Here is a 7381-nt window from a genome sequence, read left to right on the forward strand (position 1 = left end):
TTGTCAAAGAAAACGGGTCAGTGGCTGGTAGTACATTAGGAATGAAAAGGTCATGGTTAGGTGGCAGCAGTGAAGTCACACAGAAAGGGACACAGATCTGCAGGAATACAGGAACAGCACTTCAGACGTTGTCTGGCATTGTTGCAGATGTTTCATGGTAAAGCAAAAGACCTGACTGGAGAGGAACACTGAGGCAGAAGACACTGTCATGTCTAGTACAGCCATGTCATGTCTAGTACAGCCAGTACAGCCATTCCGAGGGGTTTGGCAGTGCCTGGGAAGTGCCCCAGTGCCAGGCTGGAGGCTGCTGGAAGCCTGGCCCAATGAGCTGTGTGTTGTGGCTTCACAAAAGCAGGGACAAACTACCAACAAAGGGAGCAAGACTTCAAGCCTTTGGTTATGCTGGGAAGAGAGTGGCTTTCTCCATCAAACCTGTCTGCTTGCAGAAAGCACCAGTTTTCCAGCATTTTTGAGGGGTTTTCACGGGTATTTGGCTTCCAGCTGTTTACTTTAGATTGCTTAGGACACAGGGAAAGTGGCTTCTCCAGCTGCCAGGCAGTTGAGCCTGGAATGGCCTTCCCAGGCAGAGCAGGGCTGAGCCAGCACTGCCCTCCTGATCAGTTGGTGTGCTTGGCAGCTCCAGCAGAGAATTCCTGCTGCTGATCATAATAGACCCCGTTCTTTCCAGACTTGCACATCAATTAAACCTCCTCTTAGAATGGACAATCGATCAGATGTTTAACTGTGCAATGGGATGAGCCAAACACTACAGTATCTTTTTCTGGATTGGCATAGACAGTCCCCAGTCTGTAGTGGATGAATTGAACAGGTTACACAGGATAAGCTGTGCAAACAATGTGTATTTTTTTCCCTAGACATTCCTAAACTCCCCAATGTAGATAACCCCATTAATATAAATGTCAGAAACAGCATTTACTATACAATATCCAAAAATAATAAGCAATTTTCTCTTGAGTATTCAGTGTATGAAATTCTACCTGTGCTAGTGATTCAGATTGCACAGAACACCTTTATTTTCCCTAGCTGGAGAAATATAACTATTAGAATTATTTTTTCATAATTAATACTAATATTTATTACTTTTAAAGTTTCATCCATTAATATATTTGAATATGAGCCTCCTATTTCCTCTTTGTTTAAATATTCCTGTCAGTAAATCATTTGGTGGAAATGAGGGCACATGCATACAGATACCAAATACGACAACAAAAAGCAAAGTTTTCAAATGTAAAGGAGTATTTATTTAAAAATCCTTGCAGTATGTGCTTTAACTCTAGTACTGTGATAATGGCTCGCTATGTAATGCTCAGTCACTGGACTTGGGGGGGAAATGTGTAACATTTAGGAGAATATACAGTCTATCTTTGGAACTTCATTCAGGTACTAAATAGAATTTTAACATCAAAACAGAAGCTGTATTCTACCTTTTCCATATGTAATGTTGCTGTTTGTATTTTTTTTGCCTTTATCATTGGTAGAATATAGCAATAACTTTATAGCAATAAGTAGGCTATCCAAATAAGAAACAAAACATGATAAAGGCTTCAGATCAATACTCATGGGTTCACTTCTTCTGCCACAAGATTCACTTGTATGTCTTCCCTCATCATCTCATCACTTCTTCAAGCTGAGCTTCACAATCAAGTTGTCCAACTTGATGTGTGCCATCACCCTTTGTTACCACGTGCATGTTCTCGGTGTTCCCATGTCCTGTGTGTACTTGTTCTCCCGTGGTAGTGTTTCTCAGGGGTTCTGAAAGCACCATCTCCGGGGCTGTGTTTCTCTCTGTGTTGGCATGAGCCCCTTTTGCCGGGCGGGGATGTGACCGGGCTGTCATTAGTGGCAGCCTCCTCGCTGAGGGAGCCGAGCAGCTGCTGTTCCTGGGCCCTCTGGGCTGCTCCCAAGGCCCGCAGCCCCCAGGCAGCTCCTGCGGCTGCCCCGGTGTGGGGCTGAGCTGCATCTCCAGCTCCCTGGGCAGCGTGTGCCCTGTGCCAGCACAACGCTGGCCGCGCTGGAGCCCCGCTCTGCTCCCACCCCAGCAGCGTTCGCCTCACACGGGCTCTGATAGCGATCTGAACGCTCCGGCAGCGCTCAGATGACCAGTTGTGACTTTCGGTTTGAGAAACACTAGCCCGGGTTACCCCCCAGAGTGTCGGTGTGGATGCACAGCCCTTACAGGAACTTGCAATCTGTAATCTCATCTCTGCTAAGGCAGAGGATTCATAAGCAATACAGTGAATTGTAGTTCACAAAAAGGCAAACGTACTGTACACCTCTGGAAATCCAAAACGTTCCTCATTTCTACACTGATTTCGAACAAGTCACAGAACAGTGGTCAATGTTTGAAGTATTAGGACATTAACTGGCTGCTTCTTTCTATGTAACTGTATTGTCTGCCTGCTCCTTTTCTGGAGAAGTGTTTTTGTATTGGATGTTTGGGCCAATGGGAGGCTTCAAGCTACAATGTATTTTCCCAGATTAAATATATTTAACATATGACAAACCCCAGACAAGGCTTTTTAAAATGTATAAAGAACTGCAGTGTTAGGTGGTTTATTTGCAAACTGTTTTCAATGTTGTCCATTTTTATGGCACCTTTAACAATATTCTTGTTTCCAAAGTACAAAAAAAAGGTTAAAAATACTCTAGCCATAACTGAATGTCAAGCAATAAAAACAAATGACTTTTTGTGCATAGATTTAAAAGAAATACAAGTTTTAGACATCTGCATGTAAATGCAATCTCTTGTTTACTGCTTTCTTAAACTTGAGCAACTGATTCCTTATTTTACTACTAATTTAAGGACTTGTAATGGCCTGTAAACATTTTATCTTGCTCTATTCTTTCAACTCTAACTTTGTCTCTGCTTTGGAGTCATAATATTTAATGTTGTTCTGCTCACCTCTATACAGTTAACTTTTTGCTTTCATTCTGTATAGATAAAGTTATACTATAAACAGCCTACACAGTGCAAATATTTATCTGTTTATCAAATACCACATTATGCTGTATAATATCTGTTTTACTATATAATCTATTTTAGACATAGCTGTTTAGAACTAGAGTGTGCTATTTTTGTGTTTTTCTGATGTGTGGTGCTAGATAAGTTACTTTTGTGAACAAAAACAAACCCCTTTTATTCCTAGACAATACCACCTTTGGGTCTTGTTAATTTCACTGAGTATAACTATATATAAATATATATATTTGTGTATATATATATATACACCAACATATGCCCAACAAGTACCTGTATCAGAGTACAAGATTTGGGACATGGTTTTCTCTTTAAATGCATAGTGTCATTATATAAATTATTCTATAGTATATTTAATAAGGAGAAAATTACTTCACCGGTACAGATACTTGATATCAAATGTAGAATTTTTTTCTACATTATTAACATTATTAATTATTAACGTTATTAAAAATGTTCTGTCCAGCTTGTTATCCTTTTGGTTACTAAGACAGTCTGCCTGTATTGTATCAAACCCAAGAGAAACATCTAATGTGCCAGTACAAAGCAGCTCCGGCGTGCTGGCTGCCTGTGAGGGAGGCGGTTCTGTGGCTGTTGGGAGAGCTCTGCTGTGTTGCACGAAGGGTGTAGCTGTTCTGTGCCAGGTGCCTTCCTCCCCGCTCCCTCGGGATGGCATCTGAACACACCCCATGGGGGTGTGCCCGGGCCAGGCCTGCACTGAGCTGCAGCGGCTGTAAATAGGAATGTTCTGGAACTCCTCCGTAGGGATGGTTGGCTCAGTTCCCTCCTTGGATATGCTTTAGAACCAGGCACACATATCCAGGGACAGCCAGTGGCAACTAAAGTTCATTAAGAAGTGGAATTTGCAACGTTTTGTCAGGTATGGGGGTTTTGTTTTTCTTTTTTCATGTATACCTTAATTTACGTAGCCATGTACCCTTCAAAGTACTCCTGTCCCCTGTTCCCTTCATTCTAGATATTGTTTTCATGTTCATTCTTTAAAACTGATGGATATCAAATATCTAACTAAGGAGGTAATTAACCTTTTAAATATTTATTAGAATTTTTCTGTAATATTACTGAATTTATAAGATCTTTAGCAAAGATTTTTGAGCAATTTATTAATAACAATGTTTCTGTTTACTGCACTTTTTGATAATAGAAGGTAGTGAATTTTAAAGCCATGGTTCTTGGCTTCCATGCACTGCTTTTATACCCTCAATCCAAGGAATATATATATATAAATAATTTTTTTTAAACAGCAAACATACTGTTGACCTAAAAACAAATACAAACTTTACTGCACCGTAGGTATATTTTCATAAGTGGAATGTTTAACTGCAAACACTATCAGGACAATTATAAAAACCTCTTGAAGCTACAATCTTATTTAAATATAAGCCATGACAATTTTATTTTCCCTTGTTGATTTAAGTCACCTTTTGATATTTTGAAAGAGAAAAGGACTACTCTTAAATCTGTACGTTCCAACCTACAGGTAATGCCAGGAACACGTTCCCCCATTGTTTGAACAGTTTGATATATTTATGCAAAACCATCTGGTTAACATTTCTCCTCCCTCTTTACTAAATATTCAGTGTACCAACGCCAGAATCAATGCTGATTACAAACACACATCAGATTGAAGATTAAGCACACAGACTTAAAAAACCTCCCTGAGTGAAATGCTCAGATTTCTGTAAATACACACAAGTTGAAATGCAATGATACTGTACATGTAAATATGTGCTGTCTGTTATGTGTACAGTATGTATAAATTCCTTTTCTAGCCACAATAAAGTGTAAGCCATCAAGAGGAATACTAAAGTGGTATTGTACTAAACCTTTGCTAATGATCTTTACCCAGTCACTTCACTTGTCCCCCTCATGGACCTTTCCAGCTCACCCCTACAATAGCCTGCTTATATTCGAGTTTGTTATTTTACTCAGTCCCGAAAAAAGTATTTTGATTCATTTTGTAAATATGACTGTAAAAATAAGAGATTTAATGTTGTCTTTTAAATACTCCAATTTTCATTCTAATATGAATGTTGTTATATTGTACTTAGAAACTGTACCTTTAATATTACATTACCTTTATTAAGTGCATTGAACACATCGATTTTAGATGTGCTTTATGTACTGTTATCCTGTAATAAAACTTCAGCTTCTAATGGAAAAATCTGTCTTAACTTTTTGTCAGTAGCATCTTGCTTGTTTTTCTGAGTTGTGGTTAGTAGGTTTATTCCTTCAGGAATGCACTGATACAAATCAGGCTGTGCTTCCAAGCCCATGTGTCAGAGCTGTTTTCACACAAACATTACATTGCATTTGTCAGCAGGGAAACAGGATGACTCCTGAATACCTTTTAAGCTCCCCTTTTGGCCAACAAGAGCTTTAAACCTTCTCAGAATGGGTGTGGATTAACCTACCTTCCCTCTCCTTGTCTTCATGTTTGAAATCACAGTTCACTGCACCAAGTGCCAAACACAAGAAATCTGCCACGAAGCCCTCCCAGGGACCTTCCCGGTGGAATTACCACTTTGGGATAGATCTAAATGAGGATTTGGGTATCAAAATTGAAGTTTTAATACAATTTAGGCATCAAAAATCAAAGTTGCAACTCCCCTCTGCTGTGCTAACCTTGGGAGCACCTGACTGTACCAGCAGCATGCTTGGTCTTGGGGCATGTGAACTTCTCCTTGTGCAGCTCCTCAGAAATGCCTCAGTCCTGCCAGAGCTTTGAACAGCTCAGGATTTATATGCCTGACCATGTCCCAGGAATAGACACTAGCATTCACCTTTAAGCACTGGATCTGGGAGCAGCTTCACCTGCCGATCAGCTCCACAAAAAAAGGAGTGGAAGTGGTAACTCTCAGAAGTGCAGCACTGGGCAGTGCCATTTGTTCTGCAGCAGCTCCATGTCTGCAGCAAAGACACTGAAACCCCAGATTTAACTTTCTCATCCTCAGGACGTGATCGCTGCGCAATCTTTCCAGTCACAGGAGAGTTCCTAACCAGCAAGATAGAGGTTAGGCAGCAACTATAGAAAGAACCATGTAAGTTCAATATAAAACACAGGAGGTTTTCTGAAGTTAGAGACAAACTGAGGACTCCTGTCCTTGCCCATAAGGAAGGCTAAGCTGTACATTTGGAGGTGGTGGGTTTGATCCCTGATTATTTCGCAGAACCACAGAACTGTTGAGGGAGGCAGGGCCTTCCAGAGGTCACGGGCAGGGCCACCAAGCACTGGTTGCCCACAACCACACCCAGCTTTTGAGAGTGTCTCCAAGGATGGTGACTCCACAACCTCCTTGGGCAGCCTGTGCCAGTGTTTGTCACTCTCACAGTGGAAACATGTTTCCTGATGTTTGTGTTTATGCCGTGGAAGGAAAAAGATCACCTGTAGGAAGTAGCACCATTTTATTAAAAAAAGAACCAAAAAAACCCAAAACAAAAACAAACAAACAAAAAACCACACCAGAAAACAGACACTGCAGGTTTTAGAGATGCAGTCTGAAGTAGGATTTAACCTGCCACATTCACCAAGATAAGCCTCCTTGTCATTGAGCTGTGTCACTGTTGCCATACCTGGGCTGGTCAGTGAGATCTCTCCTTGGAGGCTCCACCACTGGGCTCTGGATGGGTCCACCAGGGACAGGAAACCTTCCTGCTCCTCTGAGACACACAAATGGAGAGAGGGCAGAATTAAAATCAATGTCCTTAAAAGTGATCTGCAAGGAAGCTGAAGACCCCCCCTTGTTGGTGGGTTTGGAAATCATTCTGAATCATCTCTGTGTTCCCATGTATTAGCCCAGTTTTAGTCACAGGACACCAGGGGGACACTGACTGCTCCATGTCCCATCCTCACTGCCCTTCATTTCCCCACCTGTGGAGCAATGACGGGTCATCTTTTTGTTGTAGCATTGCAGGCAAACGAGTTTTCATCACCCAAATCTATGGGTTCTGACAATACCCGAATTCCACATTTTACCACCCCGGGCAGTCTGATCATCAGGACAAAAAAAAAAATAAAAAAATAAAACAACCAAAAAACCCAACACTTTTGTGGCTCTGCCCACGAGATAACAAACGAGAAGTGATCCAGGGAAACTGAACGGCCAGGAGAGGAGCGAAGCTGAGGAACGGGGCACCTCAGCCCTCATAGATGACCCCAACCCTTGAGGGACGGGCTGGGCGGCCACCGGTGCCGCCCGGGATACCTGCCCCCTGCTCAGGGCACACACGGCTGCTCAAGGCCCCACCTCTGCACACCCGGGGCGGGACGTGCCGCTCACGGACCCGCCGACGAGTCCGCCGCGCCCTCACGGCCCCGCCCGCCGTAACATGGCGGCCGCGCCCTGAGGCGGCCGCTGCCGCCCG

At 42.4% G+C, this 7381-nt stretch overlaps 1 long non-coding RNA gene across 2 annotated transcripts; it reads right to left on the reverse strand.

Annotated features, from left to right (window-relative positions):
* Positions 1-5028: 5028 nt before the first annotated feature.
* Positions 5029-7352, reverse strand: LOC108498341. 2 transcript variants are annotated; one of them, XR_001875151.1, is made up of 3 exons: positions 7264-7352; positions 6590-6676; positions 5029-6401 (listed from the first exon to the last, which is right to left on the reverse strand). It is a non-coding gene; the product is annotated as an uncharacterized LOC108498341 (long non-coding RNA). The 2 variants fall into 2 exon arrangements; XR_001875150.1 differs by lacking the exon at positions 5029-6401 and having other exon boundaries at positions 6405-6676.
* Positions 7353-7381: the final 29 nt, after the last annotated feature.

The sequence above is a fragment of the Lepidothrix coronata genome, unplaced genomic scaffold, assembly GCF_001604755.1.
Source record: "Lepidothrix coronata isolate B3197 unplaced genomic scaffold, Lepidothrix_coronata-1.0 Scaffold58, whole genome shotgun sequence".
Taxonomy (NCBI): domain Eukaryota; kingdom Metazoa; phylum Chordata; class Aves; order Passeriformes; family Pipridae; genus Lepidothrix; species Lepidothrix coronata.